The sequence below is a fragment of the Nerophis lumbriciformis genome, linkage group LG38, assembly GCF_033978685.3.
Source record: "Nerophis lumbriciformis linkage group LG38, RoL_Nlum_v2.1, whole genome shotgun sequence".
Taxonomy (NCBI): Eukaryota; Metazoa; Chordata; class Actinopteri; order Syngnathiformes; family Syngnathidae; genus Nerophis; species Nerophis lumbriciformis.
This window is the reverse complement of record NC_084585.2, coordinates 22,405,869-22,422,899: the sequence shown is the minus strand read 5'-3', so window position 1 is coordinate 22,422,899 and position 17,031 is coordinate 22,405,869. Positions and strand designations below refer to the sequence as shown.

Here is a 17,031-nt window from a genome sequence, read left to right as displayed (position 1 = left end):
CAATTTAGACACTATTTTTCATTTCGTTATTGTATTCGCTAATACTTTTGATAACATAATTAACATCAAAGATGTTTATATGAACTGATTGAGGAATAAAAACACTGTGTACAGTATTTTAGAACACCGTGGCATTTATCTGAACTCAATAGATTGCAGTAGTGATGTTTTGGTACCGGTATCCGTACCAAAAATGTATTTAGATACTTTTCGGTACTTTTCGATACTTTTCTAAATAAAGGGGACCACAAAAAATTGCATTATTGGCTTTATTTTAACAAAAAATCTTACGGTACATTAAACATATGTTTCTTATTGCAAGTTTGTCCTTAAATAAAATAGTGAACATTCAAGACAACTTGTCTTTTAGTAGTAAGTAAACAAACAAAGGCTCCTAATTTAGCTGCTGACATATGCGGTCATTTTCCATTCAATTTTTTTGTCAAAATTATTAACGACAAGTGGTAGAAAATGAATGAATAATCTACTTGTTAATTTACTGTTAATATCTGCTTACTTTCTCTTTTAACATGTTCTATCTACACTTCTGTTAAAATGTGTCAAGACTTGGTCTATGGTGTGTTTGTTTTCCCGAGATGCAAGTAAAGCTGGACTGGACATGGCGTGAAGGTAAATACATATTTATTGTTAATGCTCAAAAAAGGAATCAAACAAAAGGCGCGCACAATGGCGGAGAACAAACGTGGCTAATGAAACAAAACTAGAGAGACTATGAACATGAAAACGAAAACAACACTTACTGTGGCGTGAAACAACATGAAAACTATGGCATGGAACTATGTCTTGGAATGAAAGGTAGCAGAGGTAGAAAGGATAATGTCACCAGGGCGAACAACAGAAACAGACAAGCAGTGACATGATTAGTGACAGGTGTGCGAGTGCAACGCCTGAGACAGGTGCGTCACAAGGACAGGTGAAAACTAATGGGTGCTATGGTGATAAAGCAAGGGAGTGAAACCGGGAACTAAAAAGTGTCCAAAATCCAAGCAAAACATAACTAAACAAAACATGATCACACACATGACAAAATGTAATAATCACTTATTCTTCTGTTGTTTGGATGCTTTACATTAGTTTTGGATGATACCACAAATTTGGGTATCAATCCGATACCAAGTAGGATCATACATTGGTCATATTCAAAGTCGTCATGTATCCAGGAACATATTTCCTGAGTTTAAAAAAAATAAATAAAAAAAACAAAAAAAACGAAAGAAGATGTGATGCCAAAAAATATCGATGTAATCATTGTAGTATCGACTAGATACGCTCCTGTACTTGGTATCATTTCGGTGAATGTTAGGTGTAAATCCACCAATGGCGTTTGTTTACATTTTGACACCGGTGAGCTATGGTGTCAGTGAAGCATGTTTAGCTATTCCTCGTCCTACAGGGATGATACTTGTAAGAAACTTACTTTATTTGTCTCCATGGAGGCCAGGATGAGTGATTTAGAAGTAGCTACAACACTGCAGACTGCGGATAGACTTTAGCCGTTAGCTAGCTAGTCATGTCTTAAAGCACCTCTTCCTGAGGGTTTTTCAGTGTTATAACTTCACCTTTATCGTTAGTTGTTGAGCCAAAATGCGACCAAACATGGTCCTCTGCTCGTAAACCAGCAATGACACGACGGGGGCCAGGGGAGTGGAGGACCAGTACTTTTTAGAGGAGGTATAGCACCGGATATGACTCATTAGTATCTCGGTACTATACTAATGTATACCGTACAAACCTAGATTGCAGTGAACCATATGATAGGCATAGAAATAAAAATGTATAAAAAAAGTAAATTAAAAGTAATTAATTAGGTTACTTGTTACTGACACAAATAACGCCTTTAGTATTACCAACACTGATAATAACATATAGGCAGGTTTGGCTGATCATCTGAAAGCAATTATTTGTTTTACCTGTATAAATTAATAAACATGTCACAGTCTCTGTCTGTGTCTGTTTGTCTCTGTGTGACAAAACAACGTGCTGAAAATAGCTCTATTATGATCAATTTCCTGCCTTGATTGCACTATTCAAAAATAGGATAATATTTTCAGTGTTTCCAAATGATATTCCACTTAACATTAAGGCATGTGAAATTTCCGCGTTTTTAAACTTTAATTTTCCCGTCAAAATATCACTGCCACATTTTAATGAAATATCAATAAGAAAAATATGATCCGAACAAAATTTGTTGAAAGCTCTCAGCCGCAGGTATTCACTGTTCCTCTTGCCTAAACGCCACACTTAGTTGCAGGACAAGCTAATATGATTACCAGCAAAGTGGACAACAATCAATCTTGTGGCTCTGATAGCAAATGAAGGCTACAATGAGTAAGCTAGCTGGATGGTGAGCTAACTAGCAAGCCTGTTTCGGTGCTCCAAAATAAATAGAGGAAAAAAGTTAAGACCATTGTTGAGAGCGCCAAAACAGTGAAACCAGCTCTCTAGCTAACTTACTGTTGTCGCCTCTGTTCGCGCTCCAAGCCACGACGTTGAAGGCTGTCCACTTGCTGCTAATTATATTTGGATGATTAAAATCTGAACACTATTAGTTCCGAACGAGTTGTTGTTCTAGACTTAGAGTTGGTAACCATAGAGATGGTATATTTTTGATCTGACGGATTGTAAACAGAGGTCACGACACTGGAAGTATATTACCGGAAGTATATATTGGGGGGGATTGGCTTGGTTGGGAACCACCATGACCTTGATGTCCCCCAATTTTAAAAGCAATTTTTAGTTCCCACAAGCATACATATCTCACTCACGCTACAGTACACACATCAATAGGGACTGGAGGTCGGCCGTAACGGCTGACCTCCTAATTCTAACTACACAGTAGACACTCTGGGGGCCTTGTACACATGCATGGGAGGGTTGGGGTTCGGGAGTACGGCCAGCGCGGGTTGCGGGGCCTGCCATTCCTGGGCAGAGACCTCGCTGAGGGTGTGAGGCTTTTATTCTTTTTTCTTTTTCTTTTTTAAATTAATTAATTAATTATTATTATTATTTTTTATTATTTTTTATTTATTTTTTAAAATTATTTTTAAAATGTAATTATTTTCGCTTCCTGTTGTGTGGGGTCTGTGCCCGTGTGGCCCGACCTTGCGCTGTGGGCTCTGTGTTGGTGCCTTGATGCGGTGGCGGCGCGGCCCCCATGTCTGGTCAAGATGCTGTGTCTCGGTTGTTTGGGCGGTGGTGTGTTTGTGCGGGTTTGGGTTGGGTGGGTGTGGTCTTTTGTTGGGGGAGGTGTTAATGTCTCTTGTTTGCATGTTGGCGTTTGGGCTGACTGGTGGGCTGGGGCTGGCTGGTCTCCGTGATCCTGTTAGCGTGTGGTTGCCGGTCGCAGTTTTTTCGATCGCTTTGATTTGATCGAATAGTGCTGGCTGTCTGGGGGTATTGCAGCTGCTGTTTCTGCTGCCGTTTGTTTGTGGTGTGGGCGCCCGTAGCTGCTGGGTACGCTGCAGGCTGATGTTGTGACTAGTGGCAGCGCGTGCACGTGGTGGTTGTCGGCTGACGAACTTGCCGGCTTCATATTCGTTTATTGTCGTGTTGGTTGGCTTGTCGGGTGTGGGCCTGGGATGCCCTTGCGCCCTGCTGCGCCGCCCTTCACGCCCGGTGTCATGCTGTCGTCTGGGGCGGGCTTGTCGGGGGTTGTCCCTGGGTGACGGAGGTGCGCGGCCGGACCTGTGGGGCTTGGGGGAGGAGATCGGCTGGTTCTCAGTGGGTGCCGGGGCTTGATCGCTGTCTTGTCGGCCTGTGTATGGATTTGTTGTTGTATATATATGAGCGTGTATGTGTGTGTGTGTGAATGTGGATGGATGGATGTAGGTATGTAAAAGAGTGTGTGTATGTATGTATATGTATTTAAATTGTGTGCATGTATGGGTATAGGTATGTGTGTGTTTATAAATGTGTATATGTATGTATGTATGTGTATATATATATATATGTATATATGCATATGTGTGTATATATATATATATATCTATATATATATATACATATATATATATATATACATATATATATGTGTGTATATGTATGTATGTATATACAGTATATATCAGTGTTTCCCACAGGACAGGCATCTATTTGTGGTGGTGTGGTTGGGGGGTGGCGGCGGCAGCGGCGGCGATGACCAAGAAGAACGCGGAGTTGGAATATAATTACAACATTTTATGTACATATTTATATACAGATTTGAACAATTAGTGATTCACTGAAATATATTTATTAAATGTGGTTCTTACAAAAAATATATCTTATAAAATATAAAAGCTAAAATGTCTCTTAAAGCTCTGCCCCTTTAATTAGTGAATACTAAATAATTTAACTTTAGCCTTCTTCTACAACCATATTATTTACCAGCAACATGAAGTGAAACAGAGGCAGAGGTGTCCTGCCACAGTCAGTCAACCTCCTCCTCCTCCTGCTGCTGGTCGCACCTGTGGTCCGGACTGTAGGCCTACCTCCTCTCCAAGTCGAGCCCTTTTCGGCCGTTGAAAATATTTTTCTATACTCATCTGTGTGAAGGAGTGAACATCCAACATTAGAATTTATTACTAACGAGCAGAACCGCTCTATGTACAGTGCCGTCTAACCTTAAGCGGCAGCAGCTCAACACATGCAGGGTTCAACGTTAAGGTTTTTTTCTACTTGCCCGACTTCTCAAATCTACTTGCCCCAATATTTTTACTTGTCCTGCCTAGGATTTTTTTCTGGCTGTGTAGTGCTCATGGCATATATCTTACTAAAATTCTTCCCGTTGACTATTTACAACACTACACAGTATTTATTATTATTATTATTATTATTGTTATTATTATTATTATTATTATTATTATTATTATCCATAATTACATTTAAATGGCATTGCATACATGTAAAATTAAATGCTATTTCACATTATTTGACCAGTAGCAGTTACACTCATCTGAACAGGTCAGCCACCTGTTTAAAGCCCGATCACAGTTGAAATCTTGAAATGAAGGGCCTTTAATGGCCAAAACATTAACCTGGACAACATTTTAACAACTGGTTGGCTCAGATTTTATTATTTTCATTGCATTCACATGCTGCAGTGGACAGTGGACAATTTAGCTTCAGTCCACATGTGTTTATTGACAACAGGGTTATAACCTGGACACGTTAGCTTGTCGGTATGAAAACACGTGACTGTTACTACGTGCGTCTGCCACGGCCCCCGAGTCAAACAGCGGCGGTGTTAATGAAGCAGCGTCAGGCTGCTCACCGTCAGTGAAACGCTCGGTGAATACGCGGATTAATGTTAAATATATGACAAGCCGCGAGCGATGCAGCTATAGCCTATCTACCTATAACCTATATTACCCTCGTATTTTGATCCCGTCCGTCCGTCCCTCTTCTTCTTCTTCTTCTTCTTCTTCTTCTTCTTCTTCTGGCCCACCTGGTGAATTAAGTGCTATTGGCGGAGTTACAATGAGTAGGTGGCGGTGCAGTAGGCTACCGCCACCTACTGCACCGGAGTTGTTACTACAAGCAACATTCACAGACAGTCCCATTGCTTTTATGAGCGGTCGAGCGAGTCAAAAGCCGAAAAATCCATTTGTGGCGGACGTAATTCTTTCGTGGCGGGCCGCCACAAATAAATGAATGTGTGGGAAACACTGTGTATATATATGTATATGTATATTTCTGGGGGTACGGTCTGGGCCTGCTTGTCAGGCGGACGTCGGTGCCTCAGGCTACTGCATCCGGGCTGCGTGTCTGGAGCTCCTGGGTCCCACCGTTCATCCCTTCCGGGTGCCCGTCTTGGTTGGGGCCTGCTGGGTCTAGTCCCCACGTCTATTGTGGGAGCTTGGTACTGCAAGGTATTCCGAGGTGCTGCAAGTCGGCCAGCTGCTGGTGTAGAGACCTTGTGTGTCAACATGTCTGTGATCTTCTTATAATTCTTTATTTTATATATAATTAATATTAACGTATTTTTCGGAGTATAAGTCGCACCGGAGTATAAGTCGCACCTGCCGAAAATGCATAATAAAGAAGGAAAAAAAACATATATAAATCACACTGGAGCCCAGCCAAACTATGAAAAAAACTGCGACTTATAGTCCGAAAAATACGGTATAATGTTTGTTTTTTTTAATTTACATTTTTTTAAATTTTTATTATTATTATTATTTGTTCCCCTCCCTCAGGGGGGGGATTTGACAGGGCGGTTGATGTTTGTTCCATCTCCATCGTTGGGGTCCCTGCGGCTGGGGTGTGTGGTTCCCGTGGCCGCGTACTGGGCGGTCCTGCGGCGGCCGACTTGGGTAGGGTGGCCTTGGGCGGACCGCGCCGTGCTCTCCGAGGGTGGGGGTGGGCTCGTGGGGGTCCGGTTGCTGGTGGGGTGGGGGCGTTCTTCCCGTCTGGTTGCGGGGTTTGGGGTGCCATGTCATCTGCTGGTGTCGGTCCACTCTGTTTCCTGAGATCCAGGGTCAACGCAGCCCTCTACCAGCAAGTTTTAGAGCACTTCATGCTTCCTGCTGCTGACCTGCTCTATGGAGATGGAGATTTCAAGTTCCAACAGGACTTGGCGCCTGCACACAGCGCAAAATCTACCCGTGCCTGGTTTACGGACCATGGTATTTCTGTTCTAAATTGGCCCGCCAACTCCCCTGACCTTAGCCCCATAGAAAATCTGTGGGGTATTGTGAAAAGGAAGATGCAGAATGCCAGACCCAAAAACGCAGAAGAGTTGAAGGCCACTATCAGAGCAACCTGGGCTCTCATAACACCTGAGCAGTGCCAGAAACTCATCGACTCCATGCCACGCCGCATTAACGCAGTAATTGAGGCAAAAGGAGCTCCAACCAAGTATTGAGTATTGTACATGCTCATATTTTTCATTTTCATACTTTTCAGTTGGCCAACATTTCTAAAAATCCCTTTTTTGTATTAGCCTTAAGTAATATTCTAATTTTGTGACACACGGAATTTTGGATTTTCATTTGTTGCCACTTCAAATCATCAAAATTAAATGAAATAAACATTTGAATGCATCAGTCTGTGTGCAATGAATAAATATAATGTACAAGTTACACCTTTTGAATGCAATTACTGAAATAAATCAAGTTTTTCAAAATATTCTAATTTACTGGCTTTTACCTGTATATTGTACATACAATAACACATATACTCACATACACACCGTTATTCATACATACATACATAGGTATCTACGCTCCCACATACATACACAAATACAGTACATACTTACATACTCAAAGTTCGTACATCCACACGCACATTCACTGTACAAACATACATTTACACATACTGTACATATACATTCACTGTACAAACATACATATATACATACTGTACATATACATTCACTGTACAAACATACATATACACATACCGTACATATACAAGTACATATACATACATACACTCATGCACATAATCACGTTTCATCAAACATAAATCAACGTTGTTACCTTAGGGTAAACTGGATAACACATGGCACACTGACAAAGCTTAACCTATTGTTACTATAACAATCTACAAGGTTAATATAGGTTGCTTCTCTTTCTTCCCCTCCATTTTTCTGCTTTCCTTTGTATCTCTAGTTATCATTATGTATATGTATTGTTGCATTTGAACAACTGTATTGTTGATAATAGAGGTAAATTATTGGTATTGTTCATTATCAATAGCGCTATTTCTATTGGTATTTTTATTGATCCATTTGTAGTGTAATATTGCTCATTGTCATTTCTGTATTATTATTTATTTCGCTAACTGCTTCTTTGCTATCACTTTTACCATCATATTGTTGTGTTTGCTGTTGTTGTTTTTGTCTCTCTGTCTTATCCCCCTCTTGTCCCCACAATTTCCCCCTCTGTCTTCCTTTTTTTCTCTTTCTATCCCCTCCTGCAGCCATAGTTGCTGCACCAAATGGTAATATAAACACATTTAATAAAGTCAAATACAAATAAGGCAACAAGAGAAGTATCCCACACTTCTCTTTTGTTAAGTAAATCTGAACAGCCGATATGGGAATCTACATCAACTACAAAAAAAAAAAGTTGCCAAATGAAAAACTTTTTCTGAGTTCGCATGCTTGTTATTTAATTTTACATTACACTTTCAATGATAATAATGTTATGTCCCTCGAGTTTCATCGAAGCTCAAATCATTCTTGGTTTGAACAGACATTTATTTTTAACAGGTCTTTTACATGTCTCAAGGATGCTATCAGAACTGAGAAAATGAAACACACAATAAATGAATATACTTTCCCTGAAACAACACATCATTTTAGATACTTTTTAAATAATTACCTCATTGGCCCATAAACTCTCAGGAAATAAGGTAGAAATCTTGTTAACTGCAACTTGAAGTTATCAATACAACACATTTGCATCAACATAAATTCACTGCACAATGTTTACTTATTGAGTGCATTTATATGTATCATTTGCACTTTTTATTTGAATATTAAATCAATAAATACTGTATGAGTTACCTCTAACAGGAGACACTCCCATCAAATCACCTGTGATTTGTATGGTAACTTCTGAAGTAATGTGTGGGTTCTATTCTGCTTCTAATAATGTGACAGTCTTGTGGATAGATCTGTCAAAGTATACTGGTTTACTGAGTCTCTTTCTGTGGTCATTTAATGCAGAGTCACTCACTATCTTTCCATGCACTAAATTAGTCTGATTTCTCAAATAGATTGTTTTTTTGTACTTTCACACGTACGTATGAAGTCTAAGGGTCCATGCACTTTCTCTAATGTGACTATTGGTCATACGCAATTTGCCTCCCGTACACTGGGGGGGGGGGGGGGCGCTTATTTCCTTTTAGTGCGGTTAATTTCTTTATTTTCCGGTTGACGTATATGATGTCAAACTCGGCGTCTGTGACTGCTTTGTTTACTTTTAGTTCTTCTACGTTTAGTTTTCCCACATTAAACTCACCGTGGGAACTTCTTCTTGCCAGAAAAAACTTGGTCTACTAAAGCAGCTGAAAGCGATAAGGTCTTTAGTTTGTAGTCAACAAGACAAATTGTCAATCAATCAATCAATCAAAGTTTACTTGTATAGCCCTTAATCACAAATGTCTCAAAGGGCTGCACAAACCACAAAGACATCCTCGGCTCACATCCCACATCAAGGCAAGAAAAAACTAAACCCAATGTAAACAGCGAAAAACCTTTGAAGGGACCGCAAATGTGGGGAGGACCGCTAGTAGATACGGTTAATAACGTGAGAGTTCACTTCATAGTGAGGCCAGCAGGTGATCCTTTTGTATGTAGACAGGTCAGCAGCCCGGAGACATCCCTAATTGATGCACAGAGGAGTGGTCCATCCCGAGTCCAGACTTGGAGCAGCCAGCGCTGCCTTCACGGTCAGTGGGATTTTCCTCTGATGTAACATACTTCTACTGTGTGTAAGGTACTCTTTTTGATACACTGGACACGGTTTGCTAATAAAACATGAAAATGTCTTGCATCATTGTTGATATACCCCAAAATAACTTGCGAATCGATCCAGAAGAAATCTTTTAACATCTTCCATCTCCAATTCTGGTTTAAACATGTCGCTTGAGCGCACAGCGACAACTGCTGCTGAGACATTTGTTATTAAGGGCTATATAAGTGAACTTTGATTGATTGATTGAGCTCCAATCTTGGTACTGTAGTTACCTTAGTAGGTACTACTGTGGACTTTGCAAATACAAGTGAGCAATGTATTTGTCGTGATCCATTGATAGCTCTTAGATAGGTACAATATATACATCCTGCAACACTTGTATCTGAAAAATAATGGAGTTCATATTTCTGAGCTACTTGGAAATCTTTTGGAAAGTAACATCGGTCGATCATGACATTTACCAGGTTCTTGAGATCCGACAGCCAGGACTGGCTTAAGATCATTTGAAAAGGGCTTATCCCAGTCCGCCTTATCACGACACATTTGCTGCAATATCTGTTTGCCAAGAAGAACAAAAGGCGCCACAAACCCTAGTGGGTTGTAGATGGATGTTACGGTTGACAACACTCCTCGCTGGAGAGTAGAAGCTCGTTCACAACTAATTGAAACTGTAAATGGTCAGAGGCTACACACCACTTGACACCAAGAGCTTGTTCAATCTGTTGCTCACCGAGTCTGAGACCTTGGTTTCTTACTGTCTCTGCAAAATCTTCTTTAGGAAGAGATTCAAGTATTTTTTGTCTGTTAGAAACAAACTTATGGAGTCGTACCTTTCCAGGTTTGCACAGTTTTCTTGCTTAATTTACTAGATGGATTTCCTCTTTTTCTGACTGAAAACTGATCAGACCGTCTTCCACATAAAATATTCTCTCACTGAACCTTATTGATGTTTCAGCAAACTGTCTTTGACCTTGTGTCGCAATGTATTTGAGGCCAAAGTTTGCGTAAGCTGGTGATGAAGCAACTCCAAACAGGTGGACAAGCATACGATAGACGGATGAAGTAGGTTGGAAATTCTCTGTTGTCCCACCACAGGAAACGCAAATAGTCTTGGTCTTCCACTCTAACTTTGAACTGATACAACAGTTTACATGACTCCCACCAGTCTGTTGTTTAACTTTGGCGAAACAGTCTAACACTAGTCTTATTTTCCAGTTTTCTGAGAATGGTATACCCCTTGGTGTGTAATGTTCCAGGCAGGTCTTTTGTTCAGTTCTTCAGGAGGTACCTTTTCTGCATCTCCACGCTTTATTGTTTCATTCATGAATTTTGTGTGGTCTTTGTGATATTGCTTAGCCCTTTCAAAGTTTTTCTTCAGGCTCTTGAGTCGGTGTTCCGCACAACTCCTGTTATTCTGTAAATTTGGACTGTCCTCTTTAAGCAGCAAATGTAGTTCACAATGTCTATCTTTTTGGATTTTTATTCCCTCCTGTTACAACCTACTACCAGGCCAATCTTTTTTTGTTTGTGGGTGTTTTTCCTGTGTTTTGGCTTCACTTCCTGTTTTAGGCTCTTATTTTGGTTCCACTTCCTGTTTTGTTTGTATTCTGTTTGCTCTAGCGTTACTCGTTTTCTTAGCGTTTCCCTACTCACCTGCGGCTTGTTTGCATTGATTGTCTCACCTGGTGTTGGAGGGCTATTTAAGCCAGTCTCCCTTCTTTTTTGATTGTGGGATCAGGACTCTTTCCGGGACCCACACTGGGTCCTTGGAAGATGCACCCGTTGAATTGGGACACAGTTTGTGTCAGTGCCTACCACCCTTGGCTTGTTTTTCCTCACCTGCAAATAATGTAGTATGCCTGGGTTTGTTTGATTGGTGAAATGGAGTCAAACATCACAAGAGTTGGATTGGATTGGTGAAACAGAGTTATGTGACCGTGCCCGCTGGAAGAAGGCTCGCTGACGAGCCAAATATGTATTTGCAAGCTGTAATCAATAGATTATAATTATGACATAAATATATCAGCTCATGTTATTCTATTCTGTGTTATATGTGTTTTATGTTGCACGATTGCACCAAGTAAATTTCTTAATTTGTAAACCTGTTCTCAAACCATGGCAATACAAACTATTCTGATTCTGATTCTGAGATCGGAATAAAACTTAATGTAACGGTGTAAAAATAATGTTTCTTCTTCCCAAAAATACTTGAAAACTAAAAAAGTATGTTGCATTAAAACTATGTTGACAAGTATAATTTATCCAAAAAGTTAATTAAAGGGGCTGTTTGCAACATTTATGCAGATGTCTCGAGAGCGCTAACTTTCCAACGTTATATCCCGCCCTCTTACGGCTAGGACAGGGTCCGGCAACCTTTACCACTCAAAGAGCCATTTTGACCAGTTTCACAAATTAAAGAAAACAATGGGAGCCACACAAATCTTTTGAAATTTAAAATGAAATAACACTGCATACAAAGTTTTTTTTCTTGCTTTGTGCTATGTATAAATCAAGGGTTTCAGACGCGCGGCCCACACCTTAATATGAAAATTAAATGTTGTGAATGGCGCTTGACAGTATCATACTTGTCAACTCTCCCGATTATTCCGGTAGACTACAAATTTCAGTGCAACTTTTCTCTCGAACGTGCCGTGATGGTACAGCATTTAGCGCCCACTACAACCAGCGTGCCGGCCCGGCCACACGTTGTATGGGGCTTCTGCATGCTCACGTAAGTGACAGCAAGGCATACTTGGTCAACAACCACACAGGTTACACTGTTGGTGGCGGTATAACAAACTTTAACACTCTTACTAATAATGCGCCACACTGTGAACCCACACCAAACAAGAATGACAAACACATTTCGGGAGAACATCTGCACCTTAACACAACATAAACACAACAGAACAAATACCCAGAATCCCATGCAGCCCTAACTCTTCTGGGCTACATTATATACCCCCGCTACCAACTTGGTGGTAGCAGGGGTGTATAATGTAGCCCGGAAACATACAGTCGGAACAGGACCGATCAAGGACGATTTTCTTCCCTGGCAGTGATCTCCATCGAGACAGAGAGACTTTTAAAACTGAAGAAAGATAAGGAAGACTTCTATAAACAAGTTATCGATGCTTTTGTTCAGAAGGAGCGGCGCATAGACTTAATTTATAACTAAAGGTAAGACCATAATAACGTTTTTTTTATTAAATGTGCTTTTTTGTGTGCTACAGTTTGTATGGGTAAAGAATGCTGGTCTGAGCTTTTAAACATAACCTGTTAACTGCTGCCAATCAAATGGTGAATAAGATACTCTTTAGGGTTCATATGTTTGTAAATCTGACTGTGATGAAGTCAGTGCCTCACCAGCCATGAACCTCACCGCACGTCACTGGTGTCCATGTGAAATGTTTTTGTGTCCTGCTACAGTTTTGGCTTACATTTGTGGTAATTAAAATAAAACATGGAAGTATTGTTCAGTCGAAGATTGTTTTGCATCTGACTGTGAGGGAGAAGAAGCACCCCACAGTGATTTTGCCAAGACTGAAACTTGATTTTAGTATTTGGCAAGGCACGTTAATAACATTTGTGCAACCCTTTTGTTAGAAGATACTATTCTGTGTTTTTGCTACGAGCAGGTCTAATTTAACGTTTATTTTGTGTTCCTAACTGATTTGCTATCACTATTTCATAAATTTGTTCTTTATCAGTTTATTATTTGAAGGTGGAGGATAAAACTAATGCAGGTTACAACACCCATAGTGTGTTGATCTGACTGATACAGGTAACGTCCTACTTCTCAAGAACGATACAGAAAATTGTATAAAAAAACATATATATATATGTATATATATATATATATATATATATATATATATATATATATATATATATATATATAAGGGAATAAGCGGTAGAAAATGGATGGATCTATACATATATATATATATATATATATATATATATATATATATATATATATATATATATATATATATATATATATATATATATATATATACATACACACATATATACACACATATACAAACCCCAAAACCAGTGAAGTTGGCACGTGGTGCAAGTCATAAATAAAAACATACTACAATGATTAGCTAATGCTTTTCAATCTATATTCAATTGAATGGATTGCAAAGACAAGATACTTAACGTTCGAACGGGAAAACTTTATTTTTTTGCAAATATTAGCTCATTTGGAATTTGATGCCTGCAACATGTTTCAAAAAAGCTGGCCCAAGTGGCAAAAATGACTGAGAAAGTTGAGGAATGCTCATCAAACACTTATTTGGAACATCCCACAGGTGAACAGGCTAATTTGGAACAGGTGGGTGCCATGATTGGGTATAAAAGCAGCTTCCATGAAATCACCACTTTTTGAAAAAATGCGTCAAACAGTCTAAGAACAACATTTCTCAACAAGCTATTTCAAGGAATTTAGGGATATTACCATCTACGGTCCGTAATATCATCAAAAGTTTCAGAGAATCTGGAGAAATCACTGCACGTAAGCGGCTAAGCCCGTGACCTTCGATCCCTCAGGCGGTACTGCATCAAAAAGCGACATCAGTGTGTAAAGGATATCACCACATGGGCTCAGGAACACTTCAGAAAACCACTGTCAGTAGCTACAGTTGGTCGCTACATCTGTAAGTGCAAGTTAAAACTCTACCATGCAAAACCAAAGCCATTTATCAGTTTCCATTTATCATGGAAACTGTGGACGTCGTGTCCTCCAGAACAAAGAGGAAAAGAACCATCCGGATTGTTATAGGTGCTATGTTCAAAAGCCAGCATTTGTGATGGTGTGGGGGTGTATTGGATAGATAGATAGATAGATAGATAGATAGATAGATAGTACTTTATTGATTCTTTCAGGAGAGTTACCTCAGGAAAATTTAAATTAATGCCACATCTGGGCAACTTACAGATCTGTGAAGGCACCATTAATGCTGAAATGTACATACAGGTTTTGGAGCAACATATGTTGCCATCCAAGCAACGTCTTTTTCATGGACACCCTTGATTATTTCAGCAAGACAATGCCATGCCACATTCTGCATGTGTTACAACAGCGTGGCTTCTTAGTAAAAGAGTGTGGCTACTAGACTGGCCTCCCTGTAGTCCAGACCTGTCTCCCATTGGAAACCTGTGGCGCATTATGAAGCGTAAAATACAACAACGGAGACCACGGACTGTTGAACAACTTTAGCTGTACATCAAGAAAGAATGTGAAATAATTCCACCTGAAAAGCTTCAAAAAATTGGTCTACTTAGTTTCCAAACGTTTACTGACTGTTGTTAAAAGGAAAGACCATGTAACACAGTGGTAAACATGCCCCTGTGCCAACTTTTTTGCAATGCGTTGCTGCCATTCAATTCTAAGTTAATGATTATTTGCCAAAAAAATTACATTACTCAGTTCGAACATTAAATATGTTGTCTTTGCAGTTTATTCAATTGAATATAAATTGAAAAGTATTTGCAAATCATTGTATTCTGTTTTTATTTACGATTTACACAACGTGCCAACTACACTGGTTTTGAGTTTTGTATTTTTAATTTTTTTTATTTTAGATTTAATTGTCGTTTGTTCTCACCTTTGGGACAGCTTCCTTAACAACATGCACCTTCGTAGGCTTTCAAAACACCGTTGTTGCGATGCTAACAATTCAGCTGGCTGATAAGATTTGATGTGTTGAAGCACAATTTTTCCCTCCTCATGGAATGTATGCATAGCCTTTGGTGCAAATCGCACACACAAGTCTTCCTCTGAAACAGTGAAGAAGTCCCACTCGATCAATGCCATGTTTGTTTACAATGAGCTCAGGGGATGTTTACGACATGCCATTTACAGAACTGAAAGAAGGAGCGCTTGATTTGCTTACCATACCCAGCACAGTATGTGGAATATTGCCTCACTAGAGTGTGCTTTTATTAAAATATTTCTTAATCAAATATATTTTTAATGTCATCAGTTATATTTGTATAACATAATCCCTCAAATCGGCCCGATAATTATTTTCTGACATTTATTGTGCAACCTTAATATTGTATTATTATTTATTAAGTTTTAGGACAAACTAAAATATAATTTTTTTTCAATATTAGTGAAATAACTTTAGTGTGGATGAGTTTGGGGCCACCTGTTGGTTGCATGTGTAAATCTGTAGACCCTGGATTTAAAGGGGAACGACACTTCTTTTGGAATATTGCCTATTTATCACAATCATGAGAGACATTAACTCTTTATTTTTTATTTTTTTATTTAAGATTCTAAAGATGATTTAAAACACTTGTAAAATGCGGCTAATGGGAGTCACCCTTGTAGCCTTCAAACCCCCTGTAAACAACTTCAAAACCCTCCATCAACCTATTTTGTACACACTGCAAGTATATATAAAATGTAGTAACAGACACATTTATAAAAATATTTACAATATTTACCCTATTTAGGTCATTTCAAGTATTGTCAGAACTTCTTTCCTCAGCGCATTTAATTTCATTTTTATAGCAGCGCACTTCCATCTTCCGGCAACAAATGTGTCTTCCGACTTCCGGAAAATAACACTTATGTGTGTTCTAATTATGGCAGACTTGCTAACAGACATAAAGACAACTATTTTTGAACAAATGAGAATTCACAACCTAATCTTTTTTAACCTGAATATATGGAGGATGGACGACTGGTTATAGAAGTGAGCACGAAGAGTGTGAAACGTTACGAACAGAGAGAAGCCGAGAGAGTGAGGTTTGCGTGACTTGACGCAAGGCAGAGCTCGGATGTCCGGGAGGCAAGCAGTAAGTCAGGGGCTAAGTGGGGCGAAGAAGGTTTGTGTCCAAGCGGGTGGTCGAGATTCAACAGGCAGTCAGGGAAGCAAAGGAAATGCGGGGTGAGACGAGATGCACAGCTCAAAAACAGGAACGGGGATCTGCTGCAAGAACAACACGACACGACAATGAAACACGGAGGGGAAAACAGAGAGAGAGCAGGATGCATCAAGCATGTATCAGGCTTACTGTACGAACGGATGGTTATGTTCTGGCCCGGAACGTAGGTCTGCATTGGCTTACGAAGCCCAGCCAGATCATCGACGGTGCGCTGATTGTAGATTGAATGCAGCTGCCTGCTGCCGGTGGAGTGACGCGTGCAGGAGAGGAGCGGCCATGGGCTTGTCCCGAGGTGCGCTCCATGGGGCTCCTTGAGGAATGCGCATTAGCATGCGCCCGGGCTGTGACAGTACTCCCCTCCTTATGGACAGATTCCAGATTTCCTATAGCTGGAACCACAAGATCAGAGAGATCAAAAGTCAAGGGAGGGTGGAGGGGTGAACTGGAGGTGGGTCGCCGGCCCAAGTGTCCCTGAATCCATCGGGGACGAGTCTGCAGCCGGCAAGTCGGACGGCCAAGGAATGGCCACCTTCTTGGCTGTCCGGAATGCGGACGCGAGTGGCGCCATAACCACAGCAGCCCACAAGTACCACGGCCATGTCCTGGTGCTGCTGTTGGTGCAAAAAGTGTCTATGCACTGGCCACAGAGGCCGCCTGTGCGGCCGGCCAGTCGAAAGTCGCGGGAGCGACAATG

At 40.2% G+C, this 17,031-nt stretch overlaps 1 protein-coding gene across 3 annotated transcripts in view; it reads left to right on the top strand.

The window, feature by feature from the left end:
• The window catches only part of LOC133578061 (sodium-coupled neutral amino acid transporter 3-like), a 157,242-nt gene that overhangs the window by 22,268 nt on the left and 117,943 nt on the right, over window positions 1–17,031 (top strand). Inside the window, exon 3 of one of the 3 annotated variants that reach the window (XM_061932205.2) lies at window positions 9,311–9,402. The exons of the other annotated variants lie outside the window; for them this stretch is intronic. The gene's annotated coding sequence lies outside the window, so the exon portion shown is untranslated. The remainder of the gene's footprint in view (window positions 1–9,310; window positions 9,403–17,031) is intronic. 3 annotated transcript variants of the gene reach the window in all.